Genomic DNA, 21234 nt, shown 5'->3' on the forward strand with positions numbered 1-21234 from the left:
CAATAAAGAAACCCACAAGGAATTATATCAAGATCAACTTTGGATATGTTACAAAATGGGAAGGATTACATCTAGAGTGTTACAGTTTGGATTCACATTCAGAGTCATCTTCACTGGAGGTCTGAAACTAAGCATCGCGTGAGTTTACCTTAGCATAACTTGTCATGAAGCAGTAGGTAGGAGCAGAGTCATCGTCATCATTAGCTTCAGTGTCGGCGACATGACCATTGTCTTCAGTGTTGAAGATAGACTTGGCGAGGAATGCCGAAGCTAGAGCCAGACTTGCAACGCCAGAGCCAGAATCCTCCTCCAACTCCTCCTCTGCCTCCTCAGAAGCAGACTCCTCCTCTGAATCCATTTCCTTGCCAATGAAAGCACGAGCCTTGCCCGATGATCTCTTCTTATGAGATGGAGACTTTGAGGATTTGTTCATCTTCTTATCGTCAGAGTCACATTCCTTACTCTTCTTCTTTTTCTTTGCTTCCTTGTCCCATTGAGGACATTCAGATATGTAGTGGCCTGGCTTCTTGCGTTTGTGGCATGTTCTCTTCTTGTAGTCACGAGTGGAAGCCTCAACATTTTTGGAGCTGGATTTTGATGACTTTCCGAAGCGATTCTTCTTGGAGAACTTTTGAAACTTTCTCACAAGCATTGCTAGCTCTTTGCCTAAGTCTTCAGGATCATTAGAACTGCAGTCATATTCTTCAGATGAGGATACAACCTTTGCCTTCAAAGCACGAGATTGGCCATAGTTGGCACCATAGATATCTCTCTTCTCGGATAGCTGGAATTCATGTGTGTTGAGCCTCTCGAGTATGTCAGACGGATCGAGATCTTTGAAGTTAGGACATTCTTGGGGTGTCAAATGAGCTGTCAAGTGATCTCAATAGCTTCTTCACAACTTCATGCTTGGTGATCTCAGTGGTGCCAAGTGCGCGAAGCTCATTTGTGATATCAGTAAGACGGTCGAAAGTGAGGTGGACATTCTCATTCTCATTCCTCTTGAATTGGTTGAAGAGATTGCGAAGCACATCGATTCTTGAGTCTCTCTGAGTTGAGATGCCTTCGTTGACCTTGGACAGCCAGTCCCAGACTAGCTTCACAGATTCCAGAGCACTCACATGGCCATACTGCCCTTTGGTCAGATGACCTGATGAGGACATCACTACCATTGTTACACCCACAGCCCCTGCTGCTATACATATTGGACCAATTACTAGAGCTCATGCACGCCAACTAAATTAACAGGTACTTTCATTTCTTGCTAATGATTCTAATGTTCATGAGAATAGATGCTGCCTAAATTGGATAAATTTATCTTGCTTACAAATGAAGGGCCTAGCTTGGACAAGAAGGATGAACATTGGAGCAAGATCAAGCATGGAGATGATGGCATGTGCAAGGGGAACAAAAATGGAGTTACAAGTGATGATTTTAGAACTTTGAAGCCACCACAATGAGTGCATGAAGCCTTGGACGAAATATACAACATGCCACTTCATAATTTTGTCTAGAGGCTATTATAGGCTGGGTCACCTTATTATTGGGTCATGCCCATGTAATTTCAAAATACTAAAGTATATGTTGTCTTTTAGAGTCCGTATGTGTGGGGAAAATAGAGTTAGGGTTGGTTTCGGACCCCTCCTCCAAGGGGCCACGAAATCCTCCCTCTTCCTCAATATATACAACCTTTAGGGCGTCGTTTAGACTTTGGGTTTCGTTTAGATTAAAAGTTTTCCATACCTGTAACTTCGCGTACTTCGTTTGTGTTCAACGACCAGACCAAGATGTCACAGAACCCCACTTGATCAATAAAGCTTTCCTCTTTATTCACAATATCCAGATTGCAATTTTAGTTTCTTGCTTGTTCTTCGTTAGCATGCAGGAAACAGACCTTCGTGGTCAGGTTGATCGTGCTCCGGCCTAGTCAATAACCTCTTGGAGTTGGTTTAGCGATTGCTAAGGTGCGACGTCCTCGCACGTTCGTAGTCGGATCATCAAAGTCTACCCCACCAAAAATGATAGCCACCATCGCATTGAAAGACATGACACCCTCGCCTCTGTCAAGTGGTATCAGATTTCCAGGTTGCTCGGTGAGATTTTACAGTTTTTCGTAGTCTAGATCGAGTCAGTTCTTCATACCTATAGTCCACGAAATATCCACACAAAAAATAGGGTTAGTTCATCATATCCGAACCAGTCTAAGCCTTTGTATAGTCTTTTCAGTATTTTTCTTTGTTGAATTTGTGGTTGCATCGTCATGTCAAGTTGCTGGTTTTAGCGTCTAGTCTTTTAGAGTTTCGATTTCTTGTCATAAGTTGTCACGCCGCTGCACCATCATCATCGCCCCTGCCATCTACCACCACCGCTTATCGCCATTACTCTGAATTCATGTACCATCACTGACCTGTATCCCTATACCACCACCGCTACCATATACAACCACCGCTGCCATATCCTACCACCATAATTCCACCACCAATCCGAGTTCTTTTCATATTAGGTTTGTTTGTTAGATCCATCTATTTTCCGATTCGTGTTTCCTTGCCTGAGTAGGTTTCGAAAAAAACGAGTCTGGAGACCCCGGGCAATTTTTAGGCCAAAATTTCAGCAGGTGAAAATATTTTTTCCCTATCCTGTTTTTAGGCTTTTCCAAGTCTTTTGAAACATGTGCCATCATATCAAATTTTTTCACACTTTTTGGTCATCACTGCCCTGATTTCGTAAAAAAATAGTCAAAAAAATTCGTGCCTATCCTGTTATTTTCACTTGGAAGAGTTTTGAGACACTCGCCATTATAGTGATTTTCGGCAAAAAAAAAGAGCACCAAATTCCAGAGTGTGCTTTTCCCTTGTTTACGTGTCACACCGTGATTTTGTTAATGTTCTAGGATCGCGTATCTAGCATAGTCTAGCCTAGGACCAGCACAGCACCGTCCTTGAGCATTTATTCAACTTATGCACCTCTGAGTTGATTATTGCTGACATTTTTGCTACCATATCATAAGCCTTCCCAGCGCCACATACATCTACATCGTGCGTTTGACACCACATGTCAATCGCTCTGTGCAAGCTTTGAGAGTTTTGACTACGATGGTTGCCGATCACCACCTGCTGCTGGGTAAGAACTGGTCAGAATTTGAGATTTGCTTGACGGATTTGTGACACCCCACAACCACCACTTTTTAGTAGTCTGTAGGATCATATTCTTGTGTCTTTCTATTGCTGCTAACCATGGTAGGACCACAAGCCGACGGGATTGACTGGGAGAACATGGCGAAGAAGGAGCTTCATGATAAATTTCAGCAAATGTTGAGTCAACAGGTGGAAGACGTGATGGCCAACTTTCGGAAGGCACTGGAGAGGATTGATGACATTGAGAAAACAATTGACACCAAGTTGGACACCAAGTTCAATGAAGTACTCGCGCATCTTCCACAACCACCACCCGCATCTGCTGTACCATTGCAACAACATCAGCAACCACCTCCACGCCACGATCCAGCAGGGCGAGCGCAATGTGTTCCTCTTGAGCCAGGACAAACTTCTCGTGCTGCTACTACTGCTATTCATGCTTCTGTAGCTCATGCTGCTACTGCAGAGGTGGAGGACTATTACGAGGATGAGGTTGATCAAAATCAGAACTACATGCAACCACCAGCACCACCACCACCAGGTCGACCTCATGCATATAATCGCAACGGTAGGGCTGCAGCACCACCTTAGGTACGAGATTATGACCATATTCCTAAACTAAAATTGAGCATTCCATCGTTTAAGGGTAGATACATTCCTGATCTATATCTTACTTGGGAGTTAGAAACTGAACAACGTTTCACATGCTTACAATATCCTAAGGATAGACGTGTTGTTGTTGCTGTTTGTGAATTCACTAGTTTTGCTTCTGTTTGGTTGTTTGAACATTGTAGATTATATCATGATAATATCCCTAATACTTGTGCTGCTTTGAAAACTACTATGCATACTCGTTGGGTTCCACCATATTATCAACGTGAATTACTTCAAAAACTGCAGCATTTGAGGCAAGGAAAAATTTCTGTGGAGGAGTATTATCAGGAATTACAAACTAGCATGATTAGATGTGGTATTGTTGAGGATAATGAAGCTATGCTTGCATGTTTTATGGGTCGATTAAATAGATAGATTCAGACCATTTTAGAGTATAAGGAGTATAACAATATCACTCATTTATTCCATCTTGCTTGCAAAGCTGAACGTGAAGTGCAGGATCGACAGGCATTGGCACGGACTAATTTTTCTGCAGGTCGACCTTCATCATGGACACCGCATGCATCTTCAACTTCCACATGTTCTGCTACACCGGCACCTCCGTCAGCTACCACCTCCAACCGTGATACAAGAAAGCAGGCACTACCACCACTGTCTGCCAAGAGCACACCTACTGGGTCTACACAAAGCTCTTCTTCATCCATTGCATCAACAGGGCACACACATGATATTATTTGTCGTCGTTGTAAGGGCAGAGTTCATTTTGCGAGAGAATGCAAATCTCCAGATGTTATGATTGCTACTGAGGATGGTGGGTATCACTACTGTAGGTTGGTCCAAACGTGCCAGTCCAATCGGAGACCCTTTGACGAAACTGTGTGCGACGCATTAATCACAGACGATGATGTAATAAAACCGTCAAAAAAGATGCAAAACATTTGCGATGGTGGTGACATCAAACACGGTTTAGATTAGAGTTGCATGTGCGATGCGTGAGAACTGTTTGCGATAAGGCAGAACAATAGAAACTGGCAGCCAGATGAGGGTGTGTGCGATATACGACATACAGTTCACTAGGATGAACTATGTGTGATTAGGGAACACAATAGAAATGGTCAGCCAGATCGAGGTGTGTGCGATGGAGGGCATACAGTTCACTCGGGTGAACTGTTTGCGATGAGCCAACACAACAGAAATAGTTCAATTGAACAAGATGTGTGTGATACGTGCCAAACAGGCCCGTAATCAGAAACGTGTGTGAAGACCAATAATAACACAGACAATTGCGGCTAATAAGCCGTGTGATTTGCTCTGTCTATAGATCATTCGCACACACCTCAATAAACAATTGCATGCATTCTAAACTAGGAGAAGCGATCGTCTAGTCGTCTACTTCTTGTGACACTCCCGCCACTTCTCTGTGGCTCGATCCCTCGTCTGGGGCAGGAAGAAGACACTTCCTCATGTTAACGATCCGCCGGTACATCTCGTAGCTTGTGTACGTGTTCTTGGCCGCATACTTGACGTGTTGTTCATCCAGTCTCTCATGCCAGACATTGTGCCAGGCGTTCTTGTCCTTCTTGCTCTCATCCTTCATCTTCATGTAGTAGGGGTCGATGATGGCCGAGGCGAGGTCAACCAGGGAGTTCTGTTTGTTGTTGTAGCTGCCCTAGACCTTGTAGTGGTCCTGGATGTTGACAAGATTCTGGCATTTCAAGCCTGAAACCTTGAGCGCTTTTAGATCGTTCGTGGTGTCCACCGTAGCGAAACTATAGTCGGAGCTATTGATAAACCTGGAGAAACGCTCGCAAGGCCTTGTGGCCAGGTGGTAGTGGTAGATGAGGACGTCATATCGCACGCACAACTAGGTGACAGCAACCTTCCGATCGTTCCCAGCACGACCGATGGTGTACTCGAGGTCGAAGTCGACCACTTAGTACTTGTCCTCAGCACGCAACTGCTCCATAGTTTGGATGGAGCTCTCCAACGAGACCGGCTCGTTCGTGTACACCACTGAGAGGGCCTTCCCCCTCATGTGGGTGTCCATTGCGTGATGCGTGGTGAACGCCCCCCCCGTTGTCATCGTCGGCTACTGGGAGCGCCATTGGAGCCATGGGGAGCGCCATTGGAATCGCTGGATGTCCTCTCTGTATGTGTAGTCGTGGGTGTGCTTATTGTGTCGTGTGGCGCAAGACATGAAGGTAAATGGCCGCGGGAACAAATGGGGGCCGGGCGGCCTGTATTCTCGGCGCATCCGCATGGCAGTTTTTGCAGCAGGTAACTGCATCATGGAGCCGCGCTCGGCGCAACTGCATGCACACGAACGTACATGATAGTGCGCTGACCCCAAACACTGGCAGCGCACGTGGAGGGAAGAGTGCAGAGCGCCCAGAGGGACGCGAGAGCAGAGCGCACGCGGCAGGACGTGAGCAGAGCGCGCCGCGGCCGCCTCAACCGCGAGCAACCACACGCATAGAGCACCTGAACACGCAGGGAATGGTCGTCTACAAGCCGGACGGCAGTTGCGTCACCGCGTAGAGAGCGGCCGTGTGCTACTACCTCCGTCTTGGTCTATTAGTCCCCTTTATATTCTGTGCCATATTTTTACCTTAAATTTAACCAACAAAATGTTAATGCATGTTATAAAAATTATATAATTGGAAACTATGTTCAAATACGAATCCAATGATATAATCTTTGGCGCATGCATTCGTATTTTATTATTTAAATGTCTAGTCAAAATTTGGCACAAAAATACATAGACGACTTATAAACCACGATGGAGGTATTAGGTAATTTAATCGCAAATGTTTTCTATGAACCTTATGTGTATGTGTCCTTTCATCCTCCGCTCGCACGTCTTGTCACCCCGCTGCCGTAGACGGCTTAGAGCGCAAGCTTGAGCAGCGCACGGGGGCGTTCTTTTGGCCAAACGGTGTTGAGCAGGTTCCTGCGCAGGTTCCCGTGCAAGCTTCCTCCTCGACTTGGTGAAATCCCGCAAAATCCCAATGCTTATCAGCCTGCTATATAAACCCTCACGGCTAGCGAGTCTTGCATGGCATTTTCCCCTCCCTCCCTGTAGCTTATCTCGTCTGCTTCTCCCACAATCACCGATGGCACCGGTCCGTCGTCATCGCTCAGCCACTCCACCGTCATCAGAGGACAGCTCCAGCTGGGAGGCTACACCGCGGCGGCGGCGCAGTCCCTGGCGTAGTGTAGTGCGTGTGGCGTCCCTGTTGGGTGTGCGCGGAACACCCACCACACGCTCCGTCGCCGCTGCCCGTCGGCACCTATTGCAGGCCGCCGTTGTCGCCACCCCACCGTCTACCGCCATGGCCGCCACACCACCATTGAAAGCCAGGGCCATCGCCCGCTCCGCTGCCACGGCCCGAAGGCGGGAGGTGGCTGTCGTGGCCGCCACCCCATTGCTGGCCACCGTGGCCATCATCCGCTCCGCCACCGCGGCCCAAAGGCGGGAGGTGGTGGTCGTGGCCGCGACCCCATCCTCGGACGCCGTGGCCGCCAGCCCACCGTCAACCGCCGGGGTCATCACCAGCTCCGCCACCGCCGCCCGAAGGCGGGAGGCGAAGATGGAGGGTCATCGAGAGCGGTAGAGGGCATTTGAGGTGAGCCTCGCTGAAGGTGCAGCAGCAGCAGGCACCGAATTGCAGTTGTCCAGCTCGCCGGTAGGCTCCTCCTCCTCCTGTGCCTCATACTGAGCGCGCTCGACGGAGGAGAGGCTACCGGAAGTAGTACAAAGCCCCTCTGTAGGGCTATTTTGTTCAGTTCATCTTACTATAGCTGTGGTGGAACTGTACAACATACTTAAAATTAGCTAGTATATATAGTTGAACTAGCTATTTCAGTACGTGGTTGGAAACAATTGGGGAAAAGTTTGGTCGGTTCAGCTGTCGAGTTGAACTGTTTGTATAAAGAATGACTGCTTAATCTATGAATGAAATCTATGCTTAATACTGAATTTTAGTTGCAAAAATTAGATGGTGCTAGTGATTTTTAGCTGCATATTCTGACAAATGGCACTGTTACTAGGTTGACAAATGGCAATATTACTAGATCAACAAATGTCAATCTTTCCAGTTTGACAAATGGCAATATACCCAATATGACATATGCAAATCTTACCAAATTGTCTATACGTGGTTGCACACGGGTCATCCAAAACAACCATTTGCGTTGAAGGGATGTACAAATCCTGCTCGGCACATTTTCCCTTGGCTTACGGGGGAAGACCATAGCTCTCACTTTGCATACGGGTGTTCTATCTAAAACGTTTGCGATGAAGAGCTGCACAAATCCTGCTCGGCACATTTTCCCTTGGCTTACTGGGGAAGCTGTCGGTTTACATACGGGTGTTCTGTCTAAAACGTTTGTGATCTAGAGCTGCACAAATCCTGCTCGGCACATTTTCCCTTGCCTTCCTGGGGAAGCTGCCGGTTTGCATACGGGTGTTCTAACTAAAACGTTTGCGATGAGTGTTTTATATTTAAAAACATTGATGTTTTTTTAAAGAAAATCGTTAGATAAGTCTGTACATTCAGAGAGAAAAATGCAAGTTCATTCAAACCATATCTTTCATTCAGTCACACTATGAATTTATATTCATATGATTGAGACACAGTATTAACCCAAAAAAATCTAATTCCGGCGGCGGCGGAGGCGGCGTGCCACGCTGGCATTGTTATTGTCGTCCTCCAGGACGCCGTTGTTGAAGTCTTCAATGCAGCACAAAATGTTCTTCACTTGGAATTCAAACATCATGTCGTCGCACGATTGGCGGGCGGGGTGCGGGAGGAAGGCAACTCGATGCGCTGCGAGGTAGCGGTCGATGGCGGTGTCCCATGCCGTTGAGAGGGGAGCGCGCACGGGCATGGGCGCGGCTGGTGCAGGCAAACGCACGGGGACCGGCGCCGCAATGGGTGCAGGGGCGCACACAGGCACGGGCGCTGACGCTGGCATGTACGCGAGCTCGCGCGGGTCCACGGAGACCTCGCTGACGCCCGCGGCTTCTAGCTCTATGATAGTGCTCGGCGACCAGCCCGTCAATGCTACGGGGATGGTCGCTGGCGCGGGCACGGGGATGGGAGCTGGGACGGGCGCGGGGGCAGCAACCGCCGCGGTCAGCCCATTCAGGGCCATGTCCACGAGGCCCCATTCCTCCTTATTTTCTATCTCCTCCGCCTCGAAGTCGACTTCACCAAACTAGAAGACTAGTGGCAGATGATCCTTCTGCGCCATGGCGTTGGTGGAGGTCTGCGGGAGGGAGGGGAATGGGAGGCGAACAGTAAGGCCGCCCGTATTAAACAGCGGCTCTGGCGACATTAATGGAGAGGATGCGAGCAAGCCGGGCGGCCATGGAAGTCAAAGGGCCCGGTTCCTAGTGAGCATGTGTAGCATACAGCTCGCATGCTTCTCGGTGAGCCTGCGCATTGGAGGACAACTTGCACGCCTCTCGGTCAGCCTGCGCAGCGGACTGTGCTCGCACGCCTCCCGTTCAGTCAAGCAGTTGTCCGCATGGCACCTCCTAGCCATTAAAAGAGAGACACATGGCGTCACGCGAATGGTTAACAGAACGCACATGATTTAAATTATACAAAGGTTTGAGATGTTAAAGTGGCAGCTATTTGTTTCAAAATGCCTTTGTTGGTTATTATTCGAGTGCTCCTTCATTCAACACGGACACGAAAAATACCAGAGCATGTCGGGTGCCATTCCATTATAGCATGCCAAGTTTCATGAATTTTGGACGAGTTTTGGATTTACTAGAATTGAAAAACAAAGTATCTCAACGTTTTGCCAGCAATCAACAGTGCCCTGGTGTTTGAAATTCATTCCAATTTCTTGCATGGGAGCTAAGCATGCACCCAAGGACACACATTTGATATGCCAACCCATTTTTCTGCACTGGAGCATGTGCATGTAGTTCAAATTTGAATGATACACATAAAATGCCTAGAAAACCCACTTAATGTATAAAAATGTCCAAGCGAACCCCAAAAATCCCAAAAACTGACACAACACTCCTGTTGTTCTATGTTGACACTAGAAAAATTTTGAAAGCAAGAAGAGGCAACGAATATCGTTTCGTCCCCAAATGTGGCACATTCCCTACCGAAACCATCAGGCTTGTTCTGAGTAGCTCTGGTTTGCGAGAAGCTTATACCCAAACCTGCCCCAAATGGGACAAAAAGTTCACCACAGGATGTTGATGCCGCTCCATGATAGCATGTCGGATTTACTAGAATTTAAAAACCATGTATCTCAATGTTTGCGGCCGAGCGACGGTGGCAAGGTGTTTGACATTCGTTCCCATTTCTTGCATGGGACCTAAGCATGCAACCAAGGACACAAATTTGATTTTTCAACCAATTTACATACAGTGGAGCATGTGCATGTAGTTCAAATTTGAATTATTAACATAAATGCATAGAAAACTCAGTTAATGTATAAAAATGTCCAAATGAACCCCGAAAAAATCCTAAATTTAACACAACACTCTTGTTGTTCTATGTTGACACTAGAAAAAAATTGAAATCAAGAAGAGGCAACGGATATCGTTTCGTCCAGAAAGGTGAAACATTCCCTACCATAACCATGAGGCTTGTTGTGAGAAGCTCTGGTTTGTGAGAAGCTTATACCCCAACCTGCCCCAAATGGGACAATATTTTTACCACGACATGTTGATGTCGTTCCATGCTAGCATGTCAAGTTTCATAAATTTCAGATGTGTTTTTTATTTAATAGAATTTAAAAACCATGTATCTCAATGTTAGCGGCCGAGCGACAGTTGCATGGGACTTAAGCATGCAACCAAGGACACACATTTGAATTTTGAACCCATTTATATGCATTGGAGCATGTGCATGTAGTCCAATTTGAATTATGCACATAAATGCATAGAAAACTCAGTTAATGTATAAAAATGTCCAAGCAAACCCCAAAAAATCCCAAAATTTGACACAACACTCATGTTGTTCTATGTTGACACGAGAAAAAATTTGAAAGCAAGAAAAGGCAACGTATATCGTTTCGTCCCCCAAGGTGGCATGTTCCCTACCGAAACCATCAGGCTTGTTGTGAGAAAGCTCTGGTTTGCGAGAAGCTTATACCCAAACCTGCCACAAATGGAACAATATTTTTACCACGGCATGTCGATGTCGTTCCATGATATCATGTCAAGTTTCATGAATTTCAGACGAGTTTTCGATATACTAGAATTTTAAGACCACATATCTCAATGTTAGCGGCCGAGCGACAGTGTCAAGCTGTTTGACATTCATTCTCATTTCTAGCATGTGACCTAAGCTTGCAACCAAGGACACACATTTGATATTTCAACCCGTTTTTATGCACTGGAGCATGTGCATGTAATTCAATTTTGAATTATGCACATAAATGCCTAGAAAACTCAGTTAACGTATGAAAATTTCCAAACGATCCCCGAAAAAATTCAAAATTTAACACGACACTCCTGTTGTTCTATGTTGACACCAGAAAGAAAGCAAGAAGAGGTGATGAATATCGTTTTGTCCACAAAGGTGACACGTTTCCCTACCGGAACCATGAGGCTTCTTGTGAGAAGCTCTGGTTTGTGAGAAGCTTATACGATAACCTTCCCCAAATGGGACAATATTTTTTACCCCAGCATGTTGATGCCATTCCATGATAGCATGCCAAGGTTCATGAATTTCAGACGGGTTTTGAATTTACTAGAATTACAAAAGCAAGTACCTCAATGTTTGCCGGAGAGCCACGGTGTTGTGGTGTTCGAAATTCATCCCCATTTCTTGCATGGGACATAAGCATAAAACCATGGACACATATATGTTTTACAAGCCATTTTGGTGCACCGGAGCATGTACATGTAGTTTAATTTTGAATTGTGCACCTGAAATGGCTAGAAAACTAAGTTAATGTATAAAAATGTCCAAACGAACCTAGAATAATTCTAATTTTTTTACGACACACATATAGTTGCATGTTCACTGCAGATAAAAGTTCTAGCAATTCAAACACCCTCCTTTGCCACTGTGACCCCATTATGTAATTCAAATCAAGATGAAAAATCAAGTAGATCGCACACGGTTTATTATCATCAACCATGTGTGATGCAGTAAAAATATTTTGGAGCACCCTCAGAGTATAGTATGCATATGGCTTACGCGAGAAGGTGTGTTGGCTACAGTCAACAGCCGGCGTGTCTAGCATACTAGGTCGCTCCCCAAATATCATTTCACTGCTCAATCATCGCCGGTGAAAGATGGGGACGTGGACCCGCGTCGTGAGGGCAATTCCGGTGGCCCACTCCGGCGAGAGAGCGGCCGCAGCCTCCATGCGCGTGCTAACAAGCTGCATGAGCACGTCCGCAATCTGTGACCGGGCGGCCAAGGCAGCCCAAAAGGCCGTTGTTGCTTCTCAGGTGGCGGCAGCAACATCTGCCTCCGGGATAGCAACTGGCGAGAGCGGCACAGCAGCTATCCGTTCCACTACGGCGGCCTTAGCCCTGATGGAGGCCTGCCCACGACCATGTCGAGGCCGCCCACGCCCAGCTCGTGGCGGTCACCGCACAAATCGAACGAAACTTCTCCGACAATGGTCGGCAACCCACGGCCGAAGAGTTGGCAATCACCGAGAGCGTTCGAGCAGCCGTCCGTTCCTCGGCGGCATACATTACCACGATAAAGCCTGTACAAGCCCAGATCACGGCCGCCCACGCCCATCTCGTGGTGGCCTTTTCCAAAGAGATGGTGGACGAGGATGGCGAGATGCTTGCCTATGTGTTGGATGCCATGGAGCCCCTTCCCCAGGAGATCGTCGGGCACGAGTGTTGGTGTCAAAACCGGCGGATCTCGGGTAGGGGGTTCCGAACTGTGCGTCTAAGGCTAATGGTAACAGGAGGCGGGGGACACAATGTTTACCCAGGTTCGGGCCCTCTCGATGGAGGTAATACCCTACTTCCTGCTTGATTGATCTTGATGATATGAGTATTACAAGAGTTGATCTACCACGAGATCGTAGAGGCTTAACCCTAGAAGCTAGCCTATGATTATGATTGTTGTTGTCCTACGGACTAAACCCTCCGGTTTATATAGACACCGGAGGGGGCTAGGGTTACACAGAGTCGGTTACAAGGGAGGAGATCTATATATCCGAATTGCCAAGCTTGCCTTCCACGCAAGGGAGAGTCCCACCCGGACACGGGACGAAGTCTTCAATCTTGTATCTTCATAGTCCAACAGTCCGGCCAAAGTATATAGTCCGGCTGTCCGAGGACCCCCTAATCCAGGACTCCCTCAGTAGCCCCTGAACCAGGCTTCAATGACGATGAGTCCGGCACGCAGATTGTCTTCGGCATTGCAAGGCGGGTTCCTTCTCCGAATACTCCATAGAAGATTTTGAACACAAGGATCGTGTCCGGCTCTGCAAAACAAATTCCACATACCACCGTAGAGAGTGCAATATTCCACAAATCCAATCTGCTGACAACTTTTAATAACGTGACATCACGACCCGGTCTTTATTTGAACCGTTTTATCAACCAGCTGCTGCACATGTTGCGAGGCAGTTTCCTTGGCACGTCTTGTCGAAGCAGAGATCGTGTCCCCTTATCACGGGATTCTCATCAATACGGGTATGGGTAACCCAACCGCGCCATCAATCGGGGCGCTTGGGGAATAAGCGATTTTACGGGGCAAGTGGGGAGGCGCACAGTTTCTACCGCCTTTATAAAGGGACAAGGACTCCTCTTTTTCACCCACGCCTTCTTCTTCCCCTACCCATCCATTCTCGCGCACTCAAGCTCCAGCGCCCAAGTTCTCATCTTCTCCGCAAAGCCATTCCAAACATGTCTGGAGCGGGAGGCAAGTGGATGGTCTCCTCCGCTACGGAGGAGGACATTACGAAGCCTCGAGAAGCCGGATACCTGGCCGCAGACATCGCGCACCGGCTCCCAGACGCGGGGCAGATCGTCCCTACTCCAGAACCCCATGAGAGGGTTGTATTCCTCACCCACTTCGTCCGCGGACTGGGATTTCCCCTCCACCCATTTGTCCGCGGGCTCATGTTCTACTATGGGCTGGACTTCCATGATTTGGCCCCCAATTTCATCCTCAACATCTCAGCGTTTATCATCGTGTGCGAGGCCTTCCTCCACATCAAGCCCCACTTCGGCCTGTGGCTGAAGACCTTCAATGTGAAACCGAAGGTGGTGGTCGGCCAGCAAGCGGAGTGCGGAGGCGCCATGGTGGGCAAAATGGCCAACGTCACCTGGCTCAAAGGCTCCTATGTGGAGACCGTGAAGGGGTGGCAATCGGAGTGGTTCTACATCACCGAGCCGCGCGACACCAACTGGGTGGCGGCCCCCGAATTTCGATCTGGCATCCCCATGCGACTCACCTCCTGGAAAGAGAAGGGCCTATCCTGGGTTCATCGGTGGAGCTGACCGGACTCTTGAACTGTGTCAAAAATATGATAAGCAAGAAAATCAAGCTTGTCAACGTGGTCCAAGTCATGCTCTTCCGCCGGATCCTTCCGTGTCAAAGACGGGCATTCAATATGTGGGAGTTCGACCCGGCCAAGCACCATTTGCTGCGAGAGCTTTTCGACACGATGCACAAAGACGTCTGGAAGATGCTGTTAAAGGCCGCCGAGGTACCTCCTCCCCTTACCGAGGATCGCGGACTCAGCGCAAAGCGCCCTGCCAATCCGGTAAGCTCTTTACATCTCACAAGATGTTCCTTTCCCCAGTATAATCGTGTGAGGGATCTGAGCCTCCACGCCATTTTAACAGGACTGGGTAGCGACAGCGGAGCGGATCGATTGTCCGGCCCCACTGCCTGAAGATCCAGCAAGGGCTCTCTTAACGGAGATGCTGGTTCCGGCGCCCTATGAGGCGCCGGAGAAGAAGGCCAAGAAGAAGGCCGCGGGGACCAGGAAAGGTCTCCGGCGCAAGGTTGTATCGGACTCATCGTCTGAAAACACCGAGGCACACTCCTCCCACGAAAACAAGGAGGAGGAAGAGGAAAGCCCCCCCCAACCGGGGCGGACAAGAAAAGGAAGGCCGGCCCATCTGGGGAGGCCGAAGGGTCCAAGAAGGGAAGGACCCTCCTTCCGGACCACTCCACAACAGCAGCTTACAACGATGAGGAGTGGTTGCCTAGGGACAAGCCCCTGGCGAAGTTGTAAGTATCCGGATACTATAATAGTTCTGGTATGTTTTGTTTTATTGCTTCTTATCATGTCAAACATGATCGTGCAGTCCGTCCAAAGCCCACATCGACGTATCCTCTTCGGATGGGTCTTTGGGCCAGTCGGCGATGAACAGCGATTCACTCCCAACAGCCACCTCCCCCCGGCCCACGGACGACATCGAGGTGTTGTCTCGGAGGATACCAGACCAATGGGAGATAATTCTGGAGGTGCCCCAAGGCGACATCCCAGACGCCGGGCGCATGGGGGGTAAGACTCCCATGGGTTCTGATGACAGGGGCCGTAGCAAGTTTGGCCCCCAGCCGGATACTGCGCCGGAACCTCCAGTGGTTCCGGATTCTGACAGGCGACCCCTCGCTAAGGGGGGTGGGCCATCTGTGCCGATGGCCTTTGTCCATCCAGAGGCATCGGACAAATTGCTGGAAGCGCTTCGCGACGCTTCCATTACCATCATGAGTGCGGTGGTCGAGAAGGTTCGGTCCGCCAAAAGCGGATTGACCGAAGCCTGTGCCAGCCTCCTAACAGGCTTTGAGGTAAGTAATCAAATTATGAGAAAATACCACAGTATAGACAGTAGCCCCTGATGATCTGATTGGTGTTCGGAAAGAAAGGCCGAACAGAGGATCAAATAACAATCACAGGAGTCTAATGAGAATATGTCTATGTGAATAAGCAGGCTTCGCTGCTGGCCGCTGCCGCTCGTACTGTGGAGGTCTCCAGACTGAAGCGGGACCTTGAGCGGTCTGAGGAAGAGCTCGGCCTTACCAAGAGGCAGCTCGAAGAGAACAAAGGTAAGTGATACCCCGTCTGTATATTGATAAAGAAAAAGTGGTTTTTAGACCATAGGATCGTCATGAATTTTGCTAGGGGCCACGACCGAAGTGGCGGCCCTGAAGAAGGCGCTGTCCGAGGCCGAAGACAGAGCGGCCAAGGAGCGCATCGAGCGCGAGAAGTAAGAGGCCCGAGTCGGCGAGGTTCAGCAAGAGCTCCAGGATTTCATCAAGAAATACGAGTCCTTGGAGCGTGACTCTAAGACGTAGGGGTCCGAGCTTGCGAAGGCCCTCGAGAACGCACAAAATGCCAAGGACGAAGCCCAAAAGGCCCTCCAGGAGATTCAGGCGGTCAAGAAGATAGCGGCGGGCAAGGCATTCATTATGCAAAGCAAGCATGTGAAGGAGACTTTCCTTTTACTTACCCGAATTCGGAGCTCTCCAGGAGCGTTCGCAGATCTACCGCGCAGCGTATCGGATGCCGCGGAGTTCTACCGGGCCGAGGAAGGGGCCTCGACGGAAAATATGTTCTGGTCTCAATATGCTGGGACCGAACATCCGATGCCCTTGAGCGACCAGCTGAAGCAACTGGCCGAGCTTCAGAAGGCGGCCGAACTGGCCATGAAGGGTCTCATAGTCCGGATGTGGCCTGGCGAGCCCCTGCCCGGTAGCTACTTCGGCCTGGTAAAGCGGCTTGTGAATGCCTGCCCACGGCTTGAAGTCATAAAGCGGGCCGTCTGCATTGAAGGTGCGTGCAGGGCCTTTGCCCGTGCGAAAGTGCACTGGGCGAAGATGGATGCCGGAAAGCTGGTGAAGGAGGGGCCACCGGAGGGCAAGGAGCATCGCCACCCCAAAAAGTATTATGACAGTGTCCTGAAGGGTGCCCGCCTTGTGGCGGAGGAATGTGCTAAGGATGTAATATTTGAATGAATGTACTCATGTGATCCTGTAATATGAAAACGAGTTCATGTGCGCTATATAACGCTTGTCGATTTAAAATATTACCTTCTGTGCGGCCGTTTATAAAATCTGAGAGTTGGCCAGTCGTCGCCTTCTGCCCCCATGTAACTAGTACTGAGGTGTTCGGGATAAATCTTAAACACTCTTTATCCAAAAAATTGGTCCTTTAAGGAGGTGTTTAGCGCAGCGAACAAGGCAATCGGACTATACAGCTTTATCACTCTCACTTAGCCATAGAAGTCTACAATTTTAAATTTTGGCGAAGCCCCTAGTATTCGGAAGGCCGAACTTGGGGCGCTATATACGCCTAAATCGGACAAGGCCGATTCCTCGCCCGAAGCGGAAAAAATCTTTAAGGATTTGAGACCTCTCGAACAGCGACCAGCTCTCGCCGCATCATGACAGTCAGTTTTCGGCTTTCTCTACTGAGGTGCTCGTCCGGAAGAACCGGGACACAATCGCAGTAGTTCTCCCAGTGCTACCTTAGCCGATATAGCGGAACGTAAGGTACCAAAACATGGGAGCCGGGCAAACCCAACTATTGACCCAAGACATGATTCGGAGCTGATGCATATAATGCTATAAGTTCGGGGTGCCGCACTGTCGAAAGTGTTCGGACTTTTCTTGCCGTGTTATGGGGTACACTGAAGCCCCTGGCGCACTGGACGTACCAGAATGTACGGGTGCAATTTGTCGTAAATAAGCAGACAGGGAAAAAAGATGAAGAAATGCAATAATAAGCTAACGCTGTACATTGTTATTTAAATGATACGTCAAAGCGTATGTATACAAGTAGTGCAATAAGCAAAAATAGGACTATTTGACATGTCCTATCCAAGGGCAAGCTGCGTGTGGGTATGTAAAACAGGTATAGCGATCGTTATCAGAGACCACCTGGGGATTCCCTTGTACGTCAAAGCTTCTTTCTTCCTTGGTGTTTCCTTCCCGTGATGAGTCCGATAATCAGGCTATCGGAAAGGGCTTCCAGAGAATAGGGTCCTGAAAGGAAGAAAATGGTAAAGATGTACGGGTCCTGAGGCGGTTGAGCCGCATTGTGGGCCATGCCATGGCCGTGCCTCCGCCTATGCCCATGGTATCTTGAGTGCGTAATTATGTACGTGCGGCACAAATTTCGCTGCTTGATTGGGACTAGGACGGAGGCCGAATTGCTAGGCGAGCTCTGGACGTGCCGGGCGATCCTGTTGCAGGGTACTCCGGACTCGCTTAAAGGTGTCCGGGGGCTTTATCACCGAATTGGCGGTTTGCCTCAGAAGGCTGCTTTGTACTTCTGTTGCGAGGGCCGCAGTGTGCTCCTCCGTACAGAGCGAGTGCTCTGTGTTTCCATTAACTGTTATAACCCCGCGAGGTCCTGGCATTTTGAGCTTGAGGTATGCATAATGCGGTACCGCATTGAATCTGGCGAATGCGGTTCGTCCGAGCAGTGCGTGATAGCCACTGCAGAAGGGGACGATATCGAAGATTAACTCCTCGCTTCAGAAGTTGTCCGGAGATCCGAAGACCACTTCCAGTGTGATTGAGCCCGTGCAACATGCCTCTACACCTGGTATGACACCTTTAAAGGTGGTTTTTGTGGGTTTGATCCTCGAGGGGTCGATACCCATTTTGCGCACTGTATCCTGATAGAGCAGGTTCAGGCTGCTGCCACCATCCATAAGGACTCGAGTGAGGTGAAATCCGTCAATGATGGGGTCAAGGACCAATGCGGCAGAACCGCCATGACGGATACTGGTAGGGTGGTCCCTGCGATCGAAAGTGATCGGACAAGAAGACCATGGGTTGAACTTTGGGGCGACTGGCTCCATCGCATAGACGTCCCTTAGTGCACGCTTCCGCTCCCGCTTGGGAATATGGGTTGCGTATATCATGTTCACCGTTTTCACTCAGGGAGGAAATTTCTTCCATCCTCCTGTGTTCGGCGGCTGGGGCTCCTCCTCGTCATTGCTATGCAGCCCCTTTTCCTTGTTTTCGGCATTCAATTTGCCGGCCTGTTTGAACACCTAGCATTCTCTGTTGGTGTGGTTGGCTGGTTTATCGGGGGTGCCGTGAATTTGACACGAGCAATCGAGTATACGGTCCAAACTGGACGGGCCCGGATTGCTTCTTTTGAACGGCTTTTTCCACTGACCGGACTTAGAGCCACTGAATCCGGCATTGACTGTCGTGTCTTCGGCGTTGACGTTGTTGTTACGACATTTGTGTCTGTTGCGACATGGCTATCTCTGGCATCTGAATTGCCAGGATTTCTTGATGTGTTGTTGCTGCGAGCCAGCCAGCTGTCCTCGCCCGCACAAAAGCGGGTCATGAGGGCTGCCATGGACTTCGGCTTCTCTTGGCCGAGGTGTCGGGCGAGCCATTCATCGCGGATGTTATGCTTAAAGGCTGCTAAGGATTCGGCATTCCGGATAGTCGACAATTTGGTTCTTTTTAGTTAGGAACCAAGTCCAGAATTTCTTGGCTGACTCTCCGGGGCTGTTGGGTTATGTGACTTAAGTCATCAGCGTCCGGTGGTCGCACGTAAGTGCCCGGGAAGTTGTCAAGGAATGCGTCTTCCAGGTTCTCCCAACTGCCAATGGAGTTTGCTGGCAGTCTATTCAGCCAATGCCGAGCCGGTCCTTTGAGCTTGAGTGGGAGGTACTTGATAGCATGTAGATCATCGCCGCAGGCCATGTGGACTGTGGAGAAGAAATCTTCAATCCATACCGCGGGGTCTGTTGTGCCATCATATGATTCAATGTTCACGGGTTTAAACCCTTCTGGGAATTCATGATCCATTACTTCATCAGTGAAGCATAGGGGGTGTGCGGCGCCTCTATGCCGGGCTACATTACGATGCAGTTCAAATGAGTCTTGTCTATTGTATTCGGCTTGGCTGAACTTGTGTTTAGTGTATCCGGCGTGGCGGTCATCATCACGCGTTGTGGCGCGCCCCATGATCCGTAGATTGATCTTGACTGTCCTACTTTGTTTTCCAATACGTCTCGCAGGTTCTTCGTGTAGCCCCGGGCCTTAGTGTTATTGTTTGATTGGCGACGGGGTGCGGGCTGAAGTCCGGGCTGATACGCCGCTTTGTCTCGGCCACGAGGTGGCCGGTCAGCCGCATCGTGCGCTTGTAGTGTGGGCTTTAATGCCTCCTCCTCGAGTTGAGGTAGCAACTTGCGCTTTGGGTAACTTTTGGTTGGGCGCTTGGGTCCGTATTCCTCGGCTGCCAAGACCTCGGTCCATCTATCAGTTAGCAGATCTTGATCAGCTTGAAGCTGCTACTTCTTCTTCTTCAGGCTTTTTGAAGTGGCTATAAGCCGGCGCTTGAAGCGCTCCTGGTCGACGGGGTCCTCAGGCACGATGAATTCTTCATCGCCAAGGCTCACTTCGTCTTTGAAGAGAGGCATGTAATTATCATCCTCTGATTCTCCATCTGTTCCCTGTTCCTTAGGGCTAGCTTACCTGTTTTCGTGCTTGGCCTGCTCGAAGCCTGGCTGGGCAGGATTGTTTTCGTCTTCGGCACCATCCGGATTGCTATCATCTCTTGTGTCGGTATCATTATTTTTGTTGTGGCGGAGCTCAGAGCAGCGCCTATGACGCCAGTGCCTAGATTGCTTCTCCAAGGGATTATCCTCTGTTGCCTCCTCGCCATTGCTTTCTTTGGGGGTGTCCACCATATATATATATATATATATATATATATATATATATATATATATATATATATATATATATATATCATATGATGAGGTGGTTGTCTAGCGCCCTGTGGGCGGTGGTTGTTGTTCTTCTCCTACATCATCGTCCATACCGTCGATGTCTTCGGAGTCGAAGTCAAGCACGTCTGTTAAGTCATCGACAGTGGCTATTACTTGGGTGGTGGGTGGGGAATGAATTTCTTCGTCATCCGCTTCCCACTCCAGCCGAACATAGTTCGGCCAAGAGCCTCCTGACAAGGAGAGAGACCTCAATGAATTTAGCACATCGCCCAAGGGCGAGTGCTGAAAGATATCCATGGAGGTGAACTCCATGATCAGTGCCCAATCAGATTCGATAGGCATGGATGCACACGGTTCGGAGCCTGTAGCCGGAGACGAGTCTGAGGGTCCGATGACAGTGGCCTCATAGGAGGTGGGGTCAATGTTCGGCTCTATCGCCACTGAGTGTGCGGCCTCCATGGCGGGGTCCATCCACCCGTCCTCGGATGGCGCGATACGCTCCAGATTAAGGGCCGGGGCGGCCGCAGGTGCGATCTCCCGAACACCGTCCGATGGCAGATCTAAGTTATGCTAGTCGCGACTGTTCGGCGCTCCTGACATGGGCTTGAATCCGTCGAAGATCAAGTCTCCGTGGATGTCGACTGTGTAGTTTAAGCTTCCAAACCTGACCTGATGGCCAGGGGCGTAGCTATCGATCTGCTCCAGATGGCCAAGCGAGTTGGCCCATAGCACGAAGCTGCCGAATACGAAGATCTGTCCGGGGAGGAAAACCTCACCCTGGATCGCATCGTTGCAGATGATCGAAGGAGC

The sequence above is a fragment of the Triticum aestivum genome, chromosome 3D, assembly GCF_018294505.1.
Source record: "Triticum aestivum cultivar Chinese Spring chromosome 3D, IWGSC CS RefSeq v2.1, whole genome shotgun sequence".
Classification (NCBI taxonomy): domain Eukaryota; kingdom Viridiplantae; phylum Streptophyta; class Magnoliopsida; order Poales; family Poaceae; genus Triticum; species Triticum aestivum.